General features: G+C 44.6%; 1 long non-coding RNA gene across 1 annotated transcript; it reads left to right on the top strand.

Moving 5' to 3' along the window:
- Nucleotides 1–1,259: 1,259 nt before the first annotated feature.
- LOC133239426 (uncharacterized) lies at nt 1,260–23,467 on the top strand. Its single transcript, XR_009733833.1, has 3 exons — nt 1,260–1,816; nt 18,942–19,116; nt 23,206–23,467. It is a non-coding gene; the product is annotated as an uncharacterized LOC133239426 (long non-coding RNA).
- The last annotated feature ends 368 nt before the right edge of the window (nt 23,468–23,835 follow it).

The raw sequence follows: 23,835 nt of genomic DNA, 5'->3' as shown, positions 1-23,835 counted from the left end.
GAGACTTAAAGAGATGGTGGGTTCGATCCCTGGGTCAGGAAGATCCCCTGGAGGGAGGCACAGCAACGCACTCCAGTATTCTTGCCTAGAGAATCCCACGAACAGAGGAGCCTGGCGGTCTAAAGTCCATAGGGTCACAAAGAGTCGGACATGACTGAAGCGACATAGCACAGCATAGCACAAGAGGGACTCAATTTTCCATCATTGCTGGCTTTGAAGAGTGAGGAAGGGGGTCATAAGACAAGGAATGTGGGCAGTTTCTAGAAGCTGGAAAAGGCATGGAAAAACTTTCTCCCCTAGAATCCCCATAAGAGCAGTCCTGCCAACACCTTGAATTTAGCTCACTATGACCTACAGAGCTGTAAGAGAGTGTGTCTGGTTTTCAATGACTAAGCTTGCTGTAACATGTTAGACCAATACTAGACAGCTAATATACTGCCCTAGTCCAGACCGGCATGCCCCCAGAAGATAGAAAGGCGACCTCTTCTTCAAAACTACTAGATGCTGGACAGTTATAAATTACGTGTAGAGAAGTCTCAGCTATCTGGACTCTTGCTAAATATGTTCTGATGACAATTGAGTTTTTCTAAAAAAGCTGAGGGTATACTCATTTAAGACCTGAAATATCTTTTAGTTTAAACATTTTATAAGATGAACATTTTTAACTTTTAGGAGGTTTCATTTTTAACATTTTGAGTTAAACATTCAACTTTAACATTTTAATGTTTGGGAAGATTAAGTCCTTTGTGAATCATACATATGAGTCATATATATCATATATTTCTTTGTAGATGTATGAATTTATACATATATATATATTCCTTTCTACTTAAACAGAATGCATTAAACTTTATTTAACATTTTGGTGATGTGTTGGGGGCATTTCTTTGAACATAAACTATTATCCCATGTAATAGCATCACCCTTGAGGATCACTCAGTATTGGAAAGCTACCATGTGTTGCAGATTTTCTGGAATGATTCCAATTTTAAAGATTCTCTCCTACTTTCTTTATTCTTATCAGATTACATTTCCTGGTTTTCTGTTCAGGTACAGTCACTATAGCTGAAAGGCTACTTGTCTTTACGATAAGTGGCTCCAAATAACAATGCAACAGGGAATCATAACTCATGTGTTTGCCTTGCATGAATTAAAATGAAATAAAAATATTTTGCAGTTTCCTGTTTGTTACCCTTCAACCCTGATAAATAATTTTCTGCACAAATGCTTTCACTGGTAGTTCCACCCCTAGGGGTCTGTTGGCATGGTGAGAATAGGTAACCGAGGCCACAGGAGCTGAACTGGCAATGGTATCAACCTCTTGATCTGTAGTAAGGCTGGTGAAAACTTAGATTTCCTTAGGTCTCTCTCTTTTCTTTGACCTGGTGACACTACCATCTTCCTTTTGACTTACATGGCAAAACCTGCATCCCTCCTGAGGAGTTTTTATACAAGAGGAGAACTGCCAAATCAGACAAACTAGCGTGATTATGATCTCCTTCCTCAAAATAATACTTTCTTTCTAAAGCCAGGCTCAGAAAATCTAAACCAACACAGGCCTCCAAACTCTAACCACAACCGTCTTCAAAAGGCATATGAGATGTTCCAGTTCTTAGCAGTCTGGCTACAGCTGACAGAGTCACCACCTGCTTAAGTGACTGAGACAGGAGGCTCCCTTCCAGGGGGTGATGTGGCTGGAACAAGTTTCATATACGAGGCCTCCCAGCTTATTGGTCCTGAACCTCAGATATTTGATTAACCAAGACGCCCCTATGGTTACTAATCGCTCTTAATACGAAGAGATGTCAACAAGCCTGTGAGTATCCAGTTGGTCTCCTCCTGAGTTTACTCACCTTAGCCTAGACAGGGAGCGGGGAGTGGGGACGTGCATGTTTCTATCGACGGGTGACAGTGTGAGTCTGGGAGAGTGTGAGCTGTGTGGGACTGTGTATGTGTTCATGTGTGTATCATGTGTGCGTGTATGTGGTGTTCATGCGAATGGCCAAAGGGAAAGCAGAGAGATGGAGAAATGGAAGCACAGAAGGAAAAGAGACCCACAGAGCAATGGGCTTGTGTAAACACAGAGAGAGTGAGGGAGTGAAAGAAGCCAGGGGACGGGAAACAAGTGACCGAGGGCAAAGACAGAGAGCAAGAGCAGAAAGAGAAGCGAGAGAAAAGGAGAGACTCAGAGGTGCTAAGTCTGCATCCTTTCTGGTGTTAAGGAATGCCCTTCGGGGGCTTCCTGGTGGTTCAGTGGCTAAGACTTCTCATTCCCAACGCAGGGGGCCTGGGTTCGATCCCTGATTGGGGAACTAGATCCCGCATGCCGCAGTGAAGATCCAAGACCCCTTGTGGGACAACTAAGACCCAGTGCAGCCAAATATATGAAAGTGAAAGTCGCTCAGTCGTGTCCGACTCTGTGTGACCCCATGGACTATACAGTCCACGAAATTCTTCAGGCCAGGATACTGGAGTGGGTAGCGGGTCCCTTCTCCAGGGGATCTTCCCAAGGGATCTTCCCAACCCAGGGATTGAACCCAGGTCTCCCGCATTGCAGGCAGATTCTTTACTAATTAAACCACCAGGGAAGCCCAGCCAAACATATACAAATAAATAAAAATAAATATTTTTTAAAAAAGAAACATGCCCTTTGGGGCACCACGCAGACTCCCCAAAGAGTAGTGTCATTCCCTTGTCACTTTTCTGTGTCCTCATCACATGGCTGCTGTCTTCCTGTCCCCTCTCCCCCCACACCCTCTCCCAAGCCGTGGTTCTCATCTCAGCCCAGCCCTGGCTCCAAGCCCCGCCGCCCTGGGAGACGGTGCTGCACAGTCATACCCAAAACCTCACTATGGAGCCTGTGGTTTTATTTTTTTTTATTTCCTTAGCAACATCAAACAGAGTCACGCTCGTCCTCTGCTTGGGCAAGGCAAACAGTGGCTGCCCCAGCCTGGGTGTCACCTTCCAGGACACGCACAGTGGGTGTAGGGCAGGCGGCCTTGAGGCTGTGGTGCTGAAGAGTCAGGGGCCCGAGAACGAGAACCACGAAAACCAAGTCTGGTCTTTCATGTGGAGCCTTGACCAAGGAGCAGGGTTGACCTGGGAAGGGACACAGTCCCAGCAGGAGCCTGGTCAGGCCCATGGGACAGGCCATATGCATCGGGACACAGGAGGGACCCAGGCCCATCTCCCCCGCAGATCTCCTGAGACTTGGAAATACAGGTTTCCCTTTTAGGCCAGCATTTGCTTTTTTTCTTTTTTCCCCGAAGTATAAAATTAGATGTTCTTTTTAAAAATTATTACTGATGTATGGTTGATTTATGATATTACATTAGTTTTAAGTATACAATAGAGTGATTCAAAATTTTTATACTTTATACTCCGTTTAAAGTTATTATAAAATATTGATACTATTCCCTGTGCTGTATAATATATTCTTATAGCATATTCATTTTATACACAGTAGTTTTTGTCTCTTAGTTCCCTTCCCCTCATCCTTCTCCCCACTGGTAACCACTAGTTCTCTGTATCTGTGAGTCTGTTTCTGTTTTGTTATTAATATTCACTGGTTTGTTTTATTTTTTTAGATTCCACAGTGTGATAGCATACAGTAACTGTCTTTCTGTGACTTATTTCACAAAACATAATAGCCTTCAGCTCCAGCCATGTTGTTGCAAATGGCAACATTTCATTTATTTTCTTTTTTTATGGCTGTATAATAGTTCACTGGGCTTCCCTAGTGGCTCAGTGGTAAAGAATCCTTCTGCCAATGCAGAAGACCCAGGTTTGGTTCCTGGGTCAGGAAGATCCCCTAGAGAAGGACATGGCAACTCAACCCAATTTTCTTGCCTGGGAAATCCCATGGACAGAGGCGCCTGGAGGGCTATAATTCGTAGGTTGCAAGAGTCGGACATGACTTAGCAACTAAATAATTGTCCATTGTAGCCAGGGTTTTCTTTATGTACATCAAAAGGAGTTGCTGTAGATCAGTGGTTTCCAAATGGCTCTGAGGACTCCAGGGGGCTCCAGGGTCAGTGGATGTGGGTAGGTCAGTAAGCCTGGAGTTAGTGTCCTCTCTGCTCTGACTAGAGCCAACTCCTGTTCATGATTTACTTTTGTTTGATGACCACTAAGGGAGAGTGAGCCCCCTAAGCTGGACGATGTCAGCATCCCTGACAGATGCAATACTTCATGACTCACTTTCCTACTCCAGAGGGTGTCTTAGGGGACAGGAGGGAGGCTGAAGGGAGAAACTCACTGGGACTCTAGGACAGAGTTGGCAGTTACCTTTGGCAGAGAATAAGCCTTGTTTATTCATGCGATTAAGGGCTCTAGACTTTTCTGGGCCAGCCCTGAGCACTGCAAACTCACCCATAGAGGCTGATTTCTGGGGAGCAAGTCTCCTCTGTACACAGGCTGGAGGGGGTAGAAGGCTGCACCCCACCCTGAAGGACACAGTCTCATCACTCTAGAATTTCTGAGCTGGGAAAATCATGAGTTGACACAGTGTCTAGCCATAAGGGAAGTTTCTTCCTTGAAATCAGTGCTATCTTGATGATTACAAATGGTGCAAGAAACCAGGAGGAAACCCAGATGAGATGACTCTTTGGGTCAGAAGATCAGATTCAAGCGCCCTGGGATGGCAGTGACTGTGCCTCCCAGCCACTGGACTCAGCTGCGTCCTTCCACACCTCACTGGGACCTTCCCTCTTTGTCAACGAGCAGATATTATCCCTCAGGGTGTGTCATTGGCATTTGTCATTTCTGGGTTGCTAAGCTGCCCCTGCTCCCCCAGTGCCCACTGAACTAGCCAATTGCATTTTCTGGAAGGATCAGAAAGCAGACAATCAATGGAAAAATCAACCATCCTGTGTTGAGTTCTCCTTGACTTCTCTTCTTTTTCTCTTGGATTTGGGAGCTTGGGGTGGGAGGGACCAGCCTACACGCTGAAGTGGGTGGGGAAGCATTCACCACCAGACTGAAAAGTGACCAAGTGCTCAAAAGCCAGGTGGATGAATCTGCCAAATCAGTGAAATGGCATCCTGTTCCATTTGGAGGGTACAGCAAACACAGATGTACAAAGCAGAGTGGTAATTACATCCACTGCAGAAGAAGATGCTAACTATTTAAAATGCCTCTCTGGCGTCGATTCTTATCAGGGTATTTTGTGATGTTGGGTTTTACAAGCAGTAAACTTGTGTATTAAGTTATTTTTTTCCTTTCTTCTTAAAACAGTGCTGTGTCCACTGTGGGGGAAGGTGTGGGTAGGATGGATGGAGAAACTAGTGTTGATGTATATATACTATCACGTATAAAATAGATAGCTAGTGGGAAGCTGCTGTATAACACAGGGAGCCCAGCCTGGTGCTCTGTGATAACCTAGAGCAATGGGATGGGACAGGGCGAGGGAAGCTTAAGAAGGAGGGGATGTATATATATATATAATTATGGCTGATTCGCATTGTTGTATGGCAGAAACCAACACAACATTATAAAGCGATTATCTTCCAATTAAAACATAAAACTTTTCCAAAAATTGCTGTGTCCATATTTTTCCATGTAGCAGGTAATAGCTGGGGGAAGGAAATGGCAACCCACTCCAGTATTCTTGCCTAGACAATCCCATGGACAGAGGAGCCTGGTGGTCTGCTGTCCATGGGGTCACACAGAGTTGGACACAACTGAAGCGACTTAGCATGCATGCATGCATTGGAGAAGGAAATGGCAACCCACTCCAGTATTCTTGCCTGGAGAATCCCAGGGACAGGGGACCCTGGTGGGCTGCTGTCTATGGGGTTGCACAGAGTCAGACATGACTGAAGCAATTTAGCAGCAGCAGCAGCAGGTAATAGCTACGTTCCCTCCATGTCAGTCATCGGTTGCCTTCACCCTCTCAGCCTCAGTTCTCACACTGGAAAGTTCTTTACCATGGACATCTCTTAGCTAGAGGAATCACTTCATAACTGGACCATAGTTTATTCCTGTTTCCAGGAATAACCATCTCAGCTCTCTAGCCTGTGGGTGGTTTGCATACGTGAGTCATGAAAGTATGGCATTCCTCCAAAAGAAGCAGCCATATCCTTTCACCAGACCAGGGCCCTCATCTCCAAGCTGCTTGCCCCCCAACACAGCAGGGGGCACAGGGCCAGCCCCCTTGCCTCCCAGGACAGTGTGACTGCCATATGGAAATGCTCTGGTCGCAGCTTACCTTTATCAGACCCATTCTTGCTCTGCCCTCCTTCTTGCCCTTCCATGGAGGTTTTTCTGAGAGGCACTCTCTCATAAATCACTTGCTTCAAACTCCTGTTTCAAGCTCTGTTTCTGGAACCTTAACTAAACCAGTAGCACTCCATCCTTGTAACCTATGTGTGCTCAGTCACTTCAGTCGTGTTCGGCTCCCTGCAACCCCATGGACTGTAGCCCTCAAGCCTCCTCTGTCCGTGGGATTTCCCAGACAAGAATACTGCAGTGGGTTGCCATTTCTTCTTCCAGGGGATCTTCCCAACCCAGAAACTGAGCTTGCATCTCCTGCATTTTGGCAGGCACGTTCTTTACCACTGAGCCACCAGGGAAGCCCTAGATGCTTATATAATGGTCAACTATTTATTGACTTTGTGACCTCCCTCATGTACGAGAAAGTTCAACAAACGAATAAAACTGGTGTGAAGGACCTAAAGCCCCTCAGACTATGCTTCCAAATTCTCCTTGCTGAGCCTGGTCCCATCCCCTACCCTCCCTTGTCCAAACACTTCCCACCAGGGCTCTGCCCACAGTCTGGTTCTCCTGACCCTTCCCTCCTTTCAGATCCCCCTTTACCTTCTAGGGTGTTAACTTGTGCCCATTTCCAAAGCTCAGCTGTTTCTTTGTCACCTTATTCTTTGCTCTGATTCACTACTTGATCAGCATAAAGCCCAGAAGTTGATTTGGGGATATTTACTGTATTCTTCTTGGCCAGGCCAGCGGGGGCAGGGATGGGGTACAAATAGAAGCCATGGGGAAGGGATAATGAACCCACTTTCTAAGGAACAGTAAATATACTTCCTATTCACTGCCCCTTACAAAGTATTTTTGTCAAGTCCAATCAGGGTTTTTATCCTTCTCAGACTTTATGTGTTTGGATCTTTGTTCATATTCTCATGAAGTAGTGAAATGTAATTCAGTTCGTTGAGTTCAACAGACCTAATTGGAATCTACTATGTCGCAGATGCCATTCAAAGGATCAGAAATAGCATCAGCCTTCAAGATGCTTATGGTCTGGGCAGAAGGACACAGATGGCAAATTCCCAAGTCACTCAGGCTCCATAGAAGCTCTCACTTAAGCAGAAAGGGGGCTCCAGAATATATCAGTTTGTTAGAATGGGGCTCTTGTGCCCTAGTTTTGATGACCATTATTTCTCTAGGAGGAGTGTCACTCCGAACATCTGGGGCAGCGTGTAGGGGTGCCCCATGCATTTCAGAACATTTAGCAACCCTGATCCAGGTGCTAAAATGCTAGGAGAATCTGCCAACTCATTGTTTCAACAATCCTCGGAAAGGTCTTTACGCATTTCCATGAGCTTCCTGAGGGTACAGTGTTGTCTGATTGAGAACCACTGGGCCCAAGTGTGGATATACAGCCCTTCCCATACACAGCTTTCCAAAAGACATGACCCTGGGAACTGACCAAGGCCAGAACAAAAGTGAGAAAGAGGGGATCGGACGCACTGGAATGAGTACTCAGGGAGCAGTAGGGTTGGCTGTGAATCCCCCAGGCCCCTCACCCAAGCCTAAGCCTGTGGGATTTCCAGAGGAGCCCTTGAGAACTTTGACAATGGTTTGATGCAGTTGGGACCCAGGGGCTGGCCTGTGACTCCATGAGCTAGAGTCTAAGTTCTGCCGGAAATCTGAAGGTCAGAGAGGACCAAGAGTGTCGGAGGTGGTTGAGTGGGACCCCTGGCTCCCCAGAGTGCTCTATGCAAAATCGCTTCAGAGAAACACAATCAGCTTGCTTATTAGGCAGCAGATTATTTTGGCAATGGCACAGGTTTTAGAATTGTACCCACCCTCCAACCAATTCAGACAATTAGACCATATCAGTCTTCATTTAGATGAACAGCGCAAAGTTCTGTAATTAACATATTGTCGTCAACTGGACCGCCTGCCTGGACTGAAAAATGCAATGTGTAATTTTTTGTGACTGGCTTTCACTGAATGGGATGGGGAGAAAAAAAGTAAATTAGCCATAAATTTAGAGAGATGGCACATGGTGAAACTTTATGGAAACTGCAACATTAGCAGTCAGAGAAAAGGTCAGTTCCCAGGAACACATGAGAGGAAGATTTTACTTTCTGTGAAGCGCCACCAAATCCTATGAGCATAAAATATGCTAGTTTGAGCCGCAGATGTTTAAGGACAGGTGCTTCCAATTTTTCTAAGAGAGAAAGAAATGATATGAAGCCTCTGAGATCCTCTGGGCTCAAAAAGGCTTCACCAGTCTCTTGCCTAGGAGGTGATGGAAACACATCAGAGCTGTCTGTGGTCCATGGAAATGACCTGCCAAGTGTCTTGATGGCAAGAATGCTGGGAGGTTTGTTGCTTTACTTTTGGTGTCTGGCCAGGGCTCCGGCTGCTAAAACAAAAGTCCACAGACTGGGTGGCTTAAGCAACACACACTTTTTTCTCTCGGTTCTGGAAGCTGGAAAGCCCAAGATCAAGGTGCCAGCAGGCTCAGTTCTTAGTGAGGGCCCACTTCCTGACTGGCAGACTGCCCATTTCTTGACGTGTCTTGATATGTGGTGGAGAGAGGAAGCTCTAATATCTCGTTCTCTTCTTCTTCTATTTTTCTTGGCAGTGCCATACAGCTTGTGGGATCTTAATTCCCTGACCAGGAACCAGACCTGGGCCACCTGCAATGAAATGTGGAGTTCTTACCACTGAACCACCAGGGTTATAAGAGCACTGAGCCATCTTGGGGACTGTACTCTCAGGATCTCATCTAAACTTATTTTCCTCCCAAAGGAACATTGACTGAAATAAAAACAATGTGAGAGGTGTCAGTTTCCATTTTAGTTGGGGGACTTACTGAGGACTATAGCCTGGGAGACAGTCTCTCAGGTAGCTCTGAGGAACTTCTCCAAAGAGGTGGGGTAGGGCAGAGGTCAGCATATATGTGATTTTGGAGAAGAGAGATGCGCAACCAGGCACACATCTCAGTAGATGCTGCTGCTAGTCATAAGAAACCAACATCCTAGTTAATGGCTTTGGTGCTTTTTTATGTATGGGAAGATGCAAGAACTGGGGTTCACAAATTTTCTCCTGAAAATAGCTAACTCCTTGAATACTTGTTTTGCCAGTTTTCTCAGAGCACAGAGTGCTTCATTCCTGATCTCCACCCTGAATTCCTTTTAGGATCTGTTGAAGGTCAGTGACTGCAGTAGCTAATGACTTAATTCTTGAAGAACCAGATGGCAAGGGACATTCTTTTGTTGGCAGGACCCACCTCCAAATACCATCACATAGGAGGTTAGGGCTTCTACACAGGACTTTCAGGGGGAACATAAGCATTCATTCTATAGTGTGCATGTGTGCTAAGTCGCCTCAGTTGTACCTGACTCTTTGTGACCTGACTCTTTGTACCTGACTCCTTGTGGACCATAGCCTGCCTGACTCCTCTGTCCATGGGCTTGTCCAGGCAAGAATACTGGAGTGGGTTGCTGTGTCCTCCTCCAGGGGATCTTTCCAACCCAGAAATTGAACCCACATCTCTTGTCTCCTGCATTGGCAGGTGGGTTCTTTACCACTTGCACCACGTCGGAAGCCCTCGTTCCATCACACATGGTTACAATCTCGGGTCACAGTAAGGGACCCTCCGTTGGATGTTCTCTGTACTTCAGTTCTGTCAACACTCAGTTGAGAATGCAGTTGCACCTCTGTGTCTGTGAGTTCTGCATCCACGTGTTCTGCATCTGTGGAGAAAACCAACCTTGGATCAAAAACACTCAGAAAAATGGGAACTTCCCTGGCAGGCCAGTGGTTAAGACTCTGAGCTCCTACTGCAGGAGGCGTGGGTTTAATCCCTGGTTGCAGAACTAAGATCCCACAGGCTGCTAGGTGTGGCCACCCCCCGCCAAAAAAAAAAAAAAAAAATTCCAGAAAGTTCAAAAAGCAAAACTTGAATTTGCCGAGCAGCAGCAGATTTGGGCTTCCCTGGCAGTTCAGCTGGTAAAGAATCTGCCTGCAATGCAGGAGACACCGGTTTGATTCCTAGGTCTGGAAGTTCCCCTGGAGGAGGGTATGGCAACCTGCTCCAGTATTCTTGCCTGGAGGATGCCCATGGACAGAGGAGCCTAGCAGGCTACAGTTTATGGGGTCACAAAGAGTTGGACATGACTGAGTGACTAAGCACAGCACAGCAACTATTTCCATTGTATTACTATTTCCATTTCCATTGTATTTACACCTATTTACATAGCACTTACATTGTTAGTTATTCTAAGTAACTTAAAGATGATTTAAAATATACAAAAGAATGTATGGAAGTTATACACAAATACCACACCATTTATCATAAGGGACTTCAGCATCCTTTGATTTGGTATCTGAGGAGGATGAGGAGAGGGGCAAAGATCCTGGAACCAATCCGAAGTGGATATGGAGGGACTTGAATAGATGGATAAGACCGGGGCTGTTTCCTTTTGCACATGCCAGGCTTTCAGGAGACAAAGTGGAGAGAAGAAAAAGCCTGAGCAGCGGCATGATCAATGAGCGCTTTCAAGTATTATTTGTTAGGATAAGTGTGTCTTGTTCTAAAAACTATTTAAGGTGGCTTGCAAAGATTAAAAAAAAAATTAGAAGTCACTGAGAGAGACAAGGTAAAAGACAACAGGGAAGGGATGAAATATATGGCTGAGTCTTAAAATAGAAGACAACGAAATCTGTGTTGTCTCAGGAAGGGAAACTGCCCTGTTTTCTGGAAAGCCAGCGGCATTCTCTCCCATCTCTCTTTTAAATAAAGAGTTAAACACTGTTAGTCTCAATTTAGGGGACTGCATTTTGATGAGCTTGTTCTGTTTTGGTTTTTGTTTGGTTCCCTGACCTTAAATCTCCATTTCAATAAGAAAAGCAGGCTCCATCACAGCCAGTTGACAGTTTTCTTGTAACTGCCTTCCTCTAGGGATCTCTTGGTGGGGAACTTGGCAACTTGAGAGGGTAGCAGAGGAAGTCAAAGGTTAAGGAAAAATCAGACAGCCTGCACAATGCAGGAACTCAAAAACCAAAATTCTGGAAGGAATATCCATTTTACCTCTAGCACTTAGAGGGCTCAGGATTTAATTATTTTCTAATAGTAATAGTACTAGGTAAGCATCCTCCACTAGAAATAAAAGCTTCATAAATAAAACAGGATTATCTAGATAATTGACTTGACTTTCTGCTTTGGCTGTGCAGGCGCAATGAAACAGAGTCGTGTTTGTTCAATTCTGTGATATTTTTATTTAATGGAACAAAGACTATCTTTTCTTTTAACCCTAAGACTTGTTTGCCAAGATTATCTCTATTTAAATGCTGCGTATTAACAACCAATACCTCTGAAGTCTCATGTGGAATAGTCATTTTTAGAATTTAAAAAAAAAGAAGAAGGAAGTTACACAGGTTTATTTTATTAATATTTGTCTAATGATCTTCTGGTAGCTCAGACGGTAAAGAATCTGTCTGCAGTGTGGGAAACCCAGGTTTGATCTCTAGATTGGGAAGATCCCCTGGAGGAGGGCATGGCAACCCACTTCGGTGTTCTTGCCTGGAGAATCCTATGGGCAGAGGAGCCTGGCAGGCTGCAGTCCATGGGGTCGCAGAGTTGGGCATGACTGAGTAACTAAGCACAGGGCAGCAGTGATCCTCTAATATCTAGAGTTACATCTGATTTCTTAGCCAAGGATGAAAGGATTTACTACATTCTTACTCTTCTAATGTGGTCCCTCACTTTTCCTCCAAAAACATTCCCAAAGGGACCTTGGGCTCCACTGAAGTCTCTGGTGTCTCCAATTCAGATTCTGACACATCTCTGGCAGTGGGGAGGGGGACAGTGTTGGCAGGAAGTGCCAGAGAATTAAGTCCATTCCCTGCTCCTCCAATGGGACCAGTTAGGACCACTTGGGAGATTTTAGGTTCATGGAATCACTTGGGATCGGGATTGTCAAGGGCAGAATTGTGTCCCTCCAAATTCACATGCAACCCTAAGCCCCAGGACCTCAGAAAGAACCTGTGTTCGTAAACAAAGTCTTTAAAGAGATGATTAGGTTAAAATGAGGCCCTTGGGGTGGGGCCTATTTCAATATGAATGGGGTCCTGATAAGAAAAGATTTAGACACGTGGAGAGACACGAGGGATGCACACACTCAGGAAAGGCCACGTGAGGACACAGCCTGAAGGTGGCCACATGCAAGCCAAGGAGCAAGGCCTGTGGAGAAGCCACACCTGCCCACACCTTGGACTTCTAGCCTCCCACACTGTGAGAAATACATTTCTATTGTGTAGGCCACCTGGTCTGGGGTATTTTTGTATGGCAGTCCCGGTAAGCTAATGCAGGTTTCCTCCATAAGGTCTTGTTTTTCAGCTGAAGTTCGTTGTGATTGTTCTCCCTCTCAACTCAGTTTTTTATACCATTCATTTAAAAATTAATCCTGAAAAGTTAAAGTTATTTTATTTAACTCATCATGATTTATGTTTTCTCTCCAATTCTTCATTCAGTCATTAATCAAGCTTTTGCTGAACACTTCTCTGTCTTGTTCTAAAGCATGTAGATCGCCATGTACTCTGGCTCAGCCGCAAGTCCATCACAGAATCAAATAAAGCCTAGGTCATTGTCAGGCTTGGAAAATACAACGGCCTTCTTTTTTTCAAGTCATCATTTTTCTGATTATCATGGTAATTAGAATTATTAATGAATTTGGAAAATAGAAAAATATAAAATAAGTCACTCATAAATTTCACTACTTGGAGAAAACTATTGTTAGGATTGAAGAATTTTCTTCAAATTTTAAAAATATAAAAAATACTTTCTTGTGCTGTGAAATAGCTTTGTAAAGCAATTTCTGTAATAATAATCTTAATAATAATAATGTATGGATTTACTCATCTATTTTTACTGTTCATCTGTTACTGGACATCTGAACTTTATTATTATTGCTGTTATATGTTAAGTAGCCTTGCTTATTAACTCTCCATATGAGTCTTTTAAAATTCAAATTCATTTTTATTTTGTATTGAGTGTAGTTGATTCACAGTATTATGTCCCCATACAAATCTCTGTTCAAATTCCTGATAATTTCCTTATGATGGATTCCAAGAAGGGATCACAGGAGATGAGTTTTGCCAATCTTAATATTTATTACCAAACTGCTACTATGGGGTGATTTGCACAAACCAGATGTGGTTTTTACTATAAAATAATTATGAACATGTTATAGGTCCTTCTACTCCTTAGATTTGATAATCCCAAACTTAAAAGAGGAAAAATCTTTATAAGATAATCAGAAACACCTGCATAATGTCGAAAAATTGACTACAAAAATTCAATTTTTTGTTATTGCATCTTGAATATGACATTATCATTTTTTTTTCTTTTTTCTTTTTTTTTAATTATATTATTTCCTGAACCCTCCTCCCTCCTCCCTCCCCATACCATCCCTCTGGGTCGTCCCAGTGCACCAACCCCAAGCATCCAGCATCGTGCATTGAACATGACATTATCATTAAGCTTGTCTTACTCAAGATGCATATTGAAAAATCGAGTGTTTATTTTCAAGTCTAGAATTTTAAATCTAGTCCAAAAGGAACAAGGAACTTTAGAAGCCACCTGCCAGCTTTATGGATGACAGAATTGCAGGCTAGAGAAGTGGCTTTCTTAAGGTCATGCAGTTACTAGTCAAAGATCTGGGGTTGGCATTCGTGTCTCCTGGGTACCAGTCTTATAACTGCTCTTCCAAGGTGCAGGTTAAGACAGTGAATAGCAACAAACATATGATTTATTCTTAAAGAGTTCCAGCAGAGCTATCCCTAACTCAGCTGCTCACAAATGCCTTTCCAAGCACTTTCTGCTAATTGGTTAATTAGGAAAACAGTGGTTTTACAAATAAGATTCTGAAATAACGAGTATTTCTAAGTAAAAGGTACAATTGGAAATGATGGTCGTCCACTGCAGAAACTACCATAGCTTCTTTATGGGGAAAATGGGAACTTATTATCCTCCTTTAACTTGACTAACTGACCAGAGTCCTGTGCTTACCTCCCTTCTCTGGACTTTTGGAGCCAGTAACTAGCAAGAAATAAAGGATTGTTCTTTCTCATCTTGCAGTCTGGGAAATGTGGATTTGAATATCCAAGGAAGATGCGCAGGGCAAAATATTAGTCTTCTTTGCTAGAATGTAGAAACTAGAAGTAATTCTAAGAAAATAAGAAATTTCCGCTCCCAATGACATTCATCTTCCCCAGAAACTTCCTTCAGCTGAAAGACAAAAGAAAAAGCACAATCCATAGAATGTAATGTGAGCCATATCAGATCAGATCAGATCAGTCGCTCAGTCGTGTCCGACTCTTTGCGACCCCAGGAATCGAAGCACACCAGGCCTCCCTGTCCATCACCAACTCCCGGAGTTCACTCAGACTCACGTCCATCGAGTCAGTGATGCCATCCAGCCATCTCATCCTCTGTCATCCCCTTCTCCTCTTGCCCCCAATCCCTCCCAGCATCAGAGTCTTTTCCAATGAGTCAACTCTTCACATGAGGTGGCCAAAGTACTGGAGTTTCAGCTTTAGCATCAGTCCTTCCAAAGAAATCCCAGGGCTGATCTCCTTCAGAATGGACTGGTTGGATCTCCTTGCAGTCCAAGGGACTCTCAAGAGTCTTCTCCAACACCACAGTTCAAAAGCATCAATTCTTCGGTGCTCAGCCTTCTTCACAGTCCAACTCTCAAATCCATACATGACCACAGGAAAAACCATAGCCTTGACTAGACGAACCTTTGTTGGCAAAGTAATGTCTTTGCTTTTGAATATGCTGTCTAGGTTGGTCATCACTTTCCTTCCAAGGAGTAAGCGTCTATTAATTTCATGGCTGCACTCACCATCTGCAGTGATTTTGGAGCCCAGAAAAATAAAGTCTGACACTGTTTCCACTGTTTCCCCATCTATTTCCCATGAAGTGATGGGACCGGATGCCATGATCTTCGTTTTCTGAATGTTGAGCTTTAAGCCAACTTTTTCACTCTCCTGTTTCACTTTCATCAAGAGGCTTTTTAGTTCCTCTTCACTTTCTGCCATAAGGGTGGTGTCATCTGCATATCTGAGGTTATTGATATTTCTCCCGGCAATCTTGATTCCAGTTTGTGTTTCTTCCAGTCCAGCGTTTCTCATGATGTACTCTGCATATAAGTTAAATAAACAGGGTGACAATATATAGCCTTGACGAACTCCTTTTCCTATTTGGAACCAGTCTGTTGTTCCATGTCCAGTTCTAACTGTTGCTTCCTGACCTGCATACAAATTTCTCAAGAGGCAGATCAGGTGGGCTGGTATTCCCATCTCTTTCAGAATTTTCCACAGTTTATTGTGATCCACACAGTCAAAGGCTTTGGCATAGTCAATAAAGCAGAGATAGATGCTCTTCTGGAACTCTCTTGCTTTTTCCATGATCCAGAGGATGTTGGAAATTTGATCTCTGGTTCCTCTGCCTTTTCTAAAACCAGCTTGAACATCGGGAAGTTCACGGTTCACATACTGCTGAAGCCTGGCTTGGAGAATTTTGAGCATAACTTTACTAGCATGTGAGATGAGTGCAATTGTGTGGTAGTTTGAGCATTCTTTGGCATTGCCTTTCTTTGGGATTGGAATGAAAACTGACCTTTTCCAGTCCTGTGGCCACTGCTGAGTTTTCCAAATTTGCTGGCATATTGAGTGTAGCACTTTCACAGCATCATCTTTCAGGATTTTGAATAGCTCAACTGGAATTCCATCACCTCCATTAGCTTTGTTCGTAGTGATGCTTCCTAAGGCCCACTTGACTTCACATTCCAGGATGTCTGGCTCTAGGTCAGTGATCACACCATTGTGATTATCTGGGTTGTGAAGATCTTTTTTGTACAGTTCTTCTGTGTATTCTTGCCATCTCTTCTTAATATCTTCTGCTTCTGTTAGGTCCATACCATTTCTGTCCTTTATCAAGCCCATCTTTGAATGAAATTTTCCTTTGTATCTCTACATAATTTTAAATTTCCTAGTGGTCACATTAAAAAAGTAAAAATTAATTTCAGTCATCTATTTAACCCGATATATCCCTAACATTATCATGTCCACAGGTAATCAGTATAAAACTTACCATTTTTACATATTGGTCATATTAAGCCTTTGGAACCTGGCGTGTATCTACAATTACAACTTATCTTAGTTTGGGAGTCACTACATCTCCAGTGCCCAGGAAGCTGTATGTGGCAGATGGCTTCCATATTGGATGGTGATTCTGCCCCATACAGCAGAATTCAGTCTCTGGTGGGTTCAGGCCTGCGGGTTTCATTATTAAAGTGAAAGAGTATCTCAGATTAGAAAAGATAATATGGTCATTTTTATCTTTTTAAAACACATTGTCTAGCAGGCAATGTGTATAAGTTGTTATTAAAAAGTGGGTCTGGGAGACAGAGAGACACAATGGCCTCACCAAGGAGAAGAGTAGCAGGCAGGTCTAGAGCAGGATGCTGCAGTTGGCAGAGGGTTTTTCTTATCAGGGACTCACAGTCAGAGAAAGAAAATCTCCTTGTCCAGGGAGAGTTTCTTTTGTTTGCTTTTTCTTTTCTCTTTTAGCTGAAGGGAGTTCCGGGGGAAGATGAATGCCATTGGAAGCGGAAATTCTCTGCAATAAGGGGGAAAAAAAAAGAAGCCAAAAGCTTGCCCAGGCTGACACTTGCCTGCCGCCCCCTCCCAGCCCCAGCCCCGAGCAACAGTCCCAGCTTCAAAGGATTCAGCAAGTGTTCAGGCTCTGCTGCTTGGGGTTGCACGAGAGCCAGTCCTGGGAGAGTTGGCCGGGGCGGCCAGTGTAGCCTACTCATTTCCCTTCCTCTCTCTGGGGCCAGGGCTGGCTGCATGGAGAGCAACGGTGCCCAGAGTGGCCCTTGCTGATTTTAAAACCAGGTGTAACAAGGAAGGTCAGGGAGATCTAAGTGTTCTTTGTTCTGCAAGTAAGCAGGCCTTAATTAAAACTGAGATCGAGGAAGCTGGGAGAAGCCTGGAGACTACCATGCCCAGAGGAAGATCCCAAGAGACAGAGGGCCCTTCTCCAAGGTACACACGCCTAGAGAGAGGCCAACCTGGGCCTGGGATGTGGTTCTGACTGGCAGCCCAACTGTCCTGCCTTCTAAATCATGTAGCACCTGGGCAGAGACGTGGAACCTTTTCTGTGATTTACCTCTGAAGTCTCACTGCGTATTTGTGGGCGCTGGGGGTGGGGGTACGGAGAGGGAGGTCTGTCCACCGGAAGCCACGCCACCCAGACCAGCATATGGTGGTTCCCACAGCCACCAAAGGTGACACTGAGTCCTGGATTTGCCACTTCATCACTCAGTAGATATTTATGGTGCCCCTCCTGTGTGCTGTTCCAGGCTCGGGGGGTGAGGAGGTGGGACAGGACACAGCTGTGAGCAAAATGGGCAGAGAACCAGCCTTTGCCTCCCCACTAGTGAGGAGAACAGATAACGTGCAAAGTGAGGATATTACAGGGTAGGTTAAAAGGTGACAAGTAGGGAAGGGAGACAAAGAATACAAAGAAGAAAAATTCCTATAGGGTGGTCAGGGAAGGCTTCAGTGAGGAGCTGACGATTGAGTACAATCTTCCTAGACAGGAAATGTTTAGGCAAACTCCTTATTCTTTTGGACTCATAAAATAACAGCAGTAATAGTAATAATAATAGATAAATCTATTTAAAGTGTTTCCTCTGTACCTTTTAAAGGTCTTTATACACATGAAACTCAAGCTCCATAATTCTATGAAAAAGGTACTATCAATAACCCCATTTTACAGAGTAGAAAACAGAGGCAGAGGAAAGTGAAGTGGGTTTGCCTAAGGCTTCACAGTTAACCACTTAGGAAAGCAGGTCGACTCCAGAGCCCGCCTCTTTCTTGTTAGCCCTAAAAGGGGTGGTCTTAAACCAAGTTCTCTTCAGTCCTTCTCGGTTTCAATGAGGAAAACCAAGAGGAAGTGTCTGCAAGCCCGTGGCTTGTGATTTATCTGGGTAGGTTGCTCTTGCTGCTTCCATTTCTGTCTCCAAAGTTGAATGACTGAAAGCTTTTCAAACATTTGTTTCTGAAGCATCGTGCTGTATTTAGCAGAGAATATAGAGTGGCATCAGATGTGAGTATGTGTGCGTGCTCAGTCATGTCTGACTCCTTGTGACCCCATGGACTGTAGCCTACCAGGCTCCTCTGTCCATGAAATTCTCCAGACAAGAATACTGGAGCAGGCTGCCATTTCCTACTCCAGGGGATTGTCCTGACCCAAGGATCAAGCCCACGTCTCTTGCATCTCCTGCCTTGGCAGGCGGATTCTTTACCACTGCACCACCTGGGCTTCCCCACTGGATGTGAGGCCAGTCCTAAAAAGCAACTTTTCTCTTTGGGCAGAAAGAAGCAAACTTATTTTACAAGGTAAGCGGGACAAGATGCCACCAAAAGGCTACTCAACCCAAGTTTAGGAGATCTGGCAAGACTCGTTCACTGGCTTAGGTGGGGGTCTTTGGTAGTGGTGAGAGGGGGTGGGTACATTTCACAGATGAGAACAGCATAGGTATGAAGTGAGATGCAGCAAGGCATGCCAGGAGAGTGGCGAATTTATGTACTTGAAATGCTATTCTGATGTCTGTTTCCCAGAGGCGTTGAGATTAAAAAGTACAAAATTTCTTCCAATTCCTGATTATCTCTTCTAGTTTAGGTGGCTAGAAAGCTAAATAATCAACAGCAACAAACCAAAAGTAGTCTCCAGCTGGTTTGACTTCCTAATTCCATTGGACGTGCATCATCTTGACCAGGTGGAAAACAATTGTGGAAGGCGAGCACTCACATGGTGGAGAAGGAAGAGCCTGGAAGGCGGAGCACAGATAGGTGAGTCCTATATGCCTCGTTATCTAAACTGTGACCTTGGGCATAGCTTCTCTTTGTCTTAGCTCCCACATTCTGTAATCAGCGGTCCCTAAACTTTATGGCACCAGGGTCCTGTCCTATGGAAGACAGTGTTTTTCCACAGGGCCGGGGCAGGAGGGTGGTTTCAGGATGATTCAAGTGCATTACATGTTCAGCTCCACCTCAGAGGCATTAGATGTGACGGTTGGGGACTCCAGACGTAAATGGAGGTTGTATTCTCTTCTGTCTCCTAGAGTTGTTTAAGGACCAAGCAAAGTAGCCCAGGCTTAGCAGACGCTGTCAGCGCTGTACCCAGGCCTCCTTAGAGCCCTTTGACTGGTTCTGTGTGCCTATCTCCCAGTTTCTTAGCGTTGTGCTTCCAAAGGCTCCAAGCTGAGACCGCCTTTGGAGGATGGTCCTTGGGCTGCTGGAGCTGCTTCTCCCAGCCCCTGGCCAGTTTCTCCTGGGAGCATCTCCATTGTAAATCACTTGCCCATAAACCTTCTCCTGAGTCCACATCTGAGGGACCCCATTGAAGACAATTTATGAGCATTTTGAAAATTTACAAGTGAAATATAATGTGAGAAATTGCCTTTTGAAATCACTGCAGAACTGACTGCAAATCTTCCATCTCTAAAGTACTGGGGTCAGGACAGAACAAAAGTTAAAAATGTGACCTGAAGCTAATTGTTCCATAACATGCTCAGCACTATCGGCCTCCATGTGCTGTCCCAACCACTGGGAGCTTTCATCTTCCTGGGTCTCAGGGGACCTCCTCCACTGCTCTGTCTGCTAAGTCGGCACCATTTTCCACCCAAGGATCATCAGCATGTTCCCACTCCACTCCCTGTGTGACCTTTCTCAGGACTCCAGAAGAAAGGCAAAGTCCTGAGCCTAGGACAAGGGCCCAGACTAGATTCCCTTTTGAGAGCTGTATCAGGAAGGAAACTGTCAGGGGGGCAAATGGTTAACCCAGATTTTTGATGAACAAAATGTAAATAGAAACGAAGGCCATTTTGTTATATCACCAGATTTAGTACTTTTCACAAACAACACATTTGTTGTTGTCGCTCAGTCACTAAGTCATGTCTGACTCTGTTACCCCATGGACTCAGCATGCCAGGCTCCTCTGTCTTCCACTATCTCCTGGAGTTTGCTCAGATTCACATCTATTGAGTGGATAACGCTATCTAACCATCTCATCTTCTGCTGTGCTCTTCTCCTTTTACCTTCAATCTTTCCCAGCATCAGGGTCTTTTCCAACCAGTTGGCTCTTCGCATTAAGTGGCTGAAGTATTGAACCTTTAGCTTCAATCATTCCGATGAATATTCAGGGTTGATTTCCTTTAGAATTGACTGGTTTGCTCTGGTTTGCTCTCCTTGCTGTCCAAGGGACTCACAAGAGTTTTCTCCAGCACCACAATTTAAAAGCATCAATTCTTCGGCACTCAGTCTTCTTTATGTTGCAACTCTCACATCCGTACATGACTACTGGAGAAACCATAGCTTTGACTATACAGACCTATGTCTATGCTTTTTAATATGCTGTTTAGGTTTGTCATAACTTTCCTTGCAAAGAGCAAGCAACTTGGAGCACATACACACAGGCTTAAAAAACATGTCCTCAGAATTCAAAATCTTGTTTTGGTATCTTTCTTATGGCTGAGTTTCCACACGTTGGTGACATCCATCTGAGTCTGGGGGCAGGACCGACCCATCACCATGTTCAGATCCTCAGTTTTCATATTCATTAAGTGGGTACATTTCTACTCCCATATAAACTCAGATCACTTTAAAGACATTAATAAATAATCAAACTCACCTCAGGAGACCAGGCTAAGACTGAAGCACATACACACAGGCTTAAAAAACATGTCCTCAGAATTCAAAATCTTGTTTTGGTATCTTTCTTATGGCTGAGTTTCCACACGTTGGTGACATCCATCTGAGTCTGGGGGCAGGACCAAGGGCATAGAAGAGCAAAGCACAGATGCCCACCTAGGAAACAGGCAGTTGGCACAAGTCAAAACTGAGAGCCCAGGGCAGAGCTGCTCACATCCCTTCTGGCTTCTACAAGCCAGGCTAAGACTGAAGCACATACACACAGGCTTAAAAAACATGTCCTCAGAATTCAAAATCTTGTTTTGGTATCTTTCTTATGGCTGAGTTTCCACACGTTGGTGACATCCATCTGAGTCTGGGGGCAGGACCGACCCATCACCATGTTCAGATCCTCAGTTTTCATATTCATTAAGTGGGTACATTTCTACTCCCATATAAACTCAGATCACTTTAAAGACATTAATAAATAATCAAACTCACCTCAGGAGACCCAGCAGCCTGGTTTTTCTAGTGGCCAAGTTTTTCATGCTCTGTCTTGTATGCCTCTCATGCCAATAACCAGAGAAATCATACATGTGGTTGCGTATTTGTGTATGTCAGCACTTCCTTAAGTCACACCATGACTTATGTCCAGCCTGGCCCTCTTGGCTTCCATAAGACAGGGTGGGATTAATCTGGAATTAGACCCATCCAGGGGGCTGAAGGAGGAATGGGAGTGGCAGAGGGGGCCAGGCAAAGATAGCTGAGACCAGGAGGGAAGCCAGAGAGAGGTTGAGCCTGCTGCTGCTGCTGCTAAGTCGCTTCAGTCGTGTCCGACTCTGTGCGACCCCATGGACTGCAGCCTACCAGGCTTCTCCGTCCATGGGATTGTGGTTCCCAATCCCGGTGGGACATCAGATGAGGAACCTGCATGTACACAGATGTACAGACTCTGAACCACCATGTGCTTCATTCCAACCCAGCCAGGTGAGGCTTTGGCACCAGAGAGGTCTAGTCTAAGATTGTTCCTTGTTCCAAGAGGTTGGCAGGACTTAAGGGCAGGGGATCCAGAACCCAGCTCTTAGGACTTCTATCACAGACAGGGTTGTGGGGAAGAATGAGTGAGTGTTCAGGGTAGAGCAGAGCAAGGAGCCTGGTAGATGATGCCAAGGGCATAGAAGAGCAAAGCACAGATGCCCACCTAGGAAACAGGCAGTTGGCACAAGTCAAAACTGAGAGCCCAGGGCAGAGCTGCTCACATCCCTTCTGGCTTCTACAAGCCAGGCTAAGACTGAAGCTTTCCAGGGGAACCAGGCAGGGATGGGCCAGAGCCACACTCAACCCCAGGTCCCCCTAACTTCTGGTTCAATGGCTCCATTAACTGAAGCCACCAGAACCAAATAGCAGACAATTCTAATTATCTGCTACTCAACCTCAGCCTGCCTTAGGGAACCAGAAGGTGTTTGTCATGTCAATCTTTTCTGGGGGCTACAGAAGCAGAAGAAATGGGCTAGATGTTTGTGAAACATTTACCGAGCATGAATCTGGTAAAGGAGTATAGAACACTCAACTGGGCAAACTCAATAAACAGATCACTTATAAAGAAAAGTCAAAGAGCATCTTTCTCCTACTGGACACATCCAACACCGTGAAAGGAAATGTCAAAATCTCTAGGTTCTGTTGGAATGCTGTCGTAGAAAATATAGACTGAAATTGGTGGGCCTCTGGCAGGATCTATTCCATGTTTTGGTTATCTGGAAACCCTGCTGAATTGTAGTGAGCAGATATAATTTTGGATCGGGGCCAGGGGGTCAGGAAGCCTGGCTAGGTTCCAGTCCCATCTCTGTTACCAACCAGCAGGTTTCCTTCAATGACCCACTTCAACTTACTGCTGTAGGATGAGGATGTTGTCCTAGAAGATCTCCAGGATCCTTTCTAGCTCTAAGAATGCATGATTTTATAACATAAATGGGGCACTGTCGCTAAAGCCAGCTGATATTCATTTGAACTTAAAATCATTCCGATGGGTGTTTTCAGGCTTGGGGGGTGGCCTGCCATGCACTTGCCAGAACCAGATTGCCCTCTTCCAAACCCCAAGTCCACACGAGCTTCGTGGCCTTGGGGAGTCATTTAGAGTCTCCAGGTTGGACAGATGGTGCAGAATTTGGTGCCACTGATAATAAAGTTTGGTTGGTATCTGGCTGGACCTTGCAGTAAAGAAAACGTCAAATATTTTCTTTCCCTTTTTAGCTGGATGGAGCTCAGTTCAAACACAGAGATGGAAACTCCAGATGAAGACATGAGTATTTTAATTGTCTGTCAAGAACATTAAAACTCCTCCAAGGGGTGCTTCAGACCTGGAACTCCTGGCATCAGCCCGAGTCGGGGCTGTCAGAACAGCCTCTGAAACCTGGCTTTGGAGACTCTGGGGAGAAGCAGGACAACTCCCATGTGGGAACTGTCTTGTGGAAAAACTGGTTTCTGGCAGCAGCATCTGACCCCACGTCAAACATTTGCTGCTCTCCTTCAAAAAAAAAAAAAAAAAAAAAGGGGGGGGGGTGTGGGGGTGGGGAGGGAATAAAATAAAAAAAGTTTTTCTTTAAAAAAAAAATGTTATTGGACTATAGTTGATTTAGAGTGCTGTGTTAGTTTCATGTGTCCTGCAAACTGAATCATTTATACATATACATATAGTCACCCTTTTCTGGATCATTTTTCCATATAGGTCATTTCAGAGCATTGAGTAGAGCTCCCTGTGCTATATAATAGGTCATCATTAGTTACCTATTTTGTATATAGTGGTGTGTATATTGATCCCAATCTCTCAATTTATCCCTCCCATCTTACCCTCTTATAAGTTTGTAGTATACATGCGTTATT

The sequence above is a fragment of the Bos javanicus genome, chromosome 26 (assembly GCF_032452875.1).
Source record: "Bos javanicus breed banteng chromosome 26, ARS-OSU_banteng_1.0, whole genome shotgun sequence".
In the NCBI taxonomy this organism is placed as follows: domain Eukaryota; kingdom Metazoa; phylum Chordata; class Mammalia; order Artiodactyla; family Bovidae; genus Bos; species Bos javanicus.
Note: the sequence above shows the minus strand (reverse complement) of the source record. Positions and strands in the feature narration are given on the sequence as shown.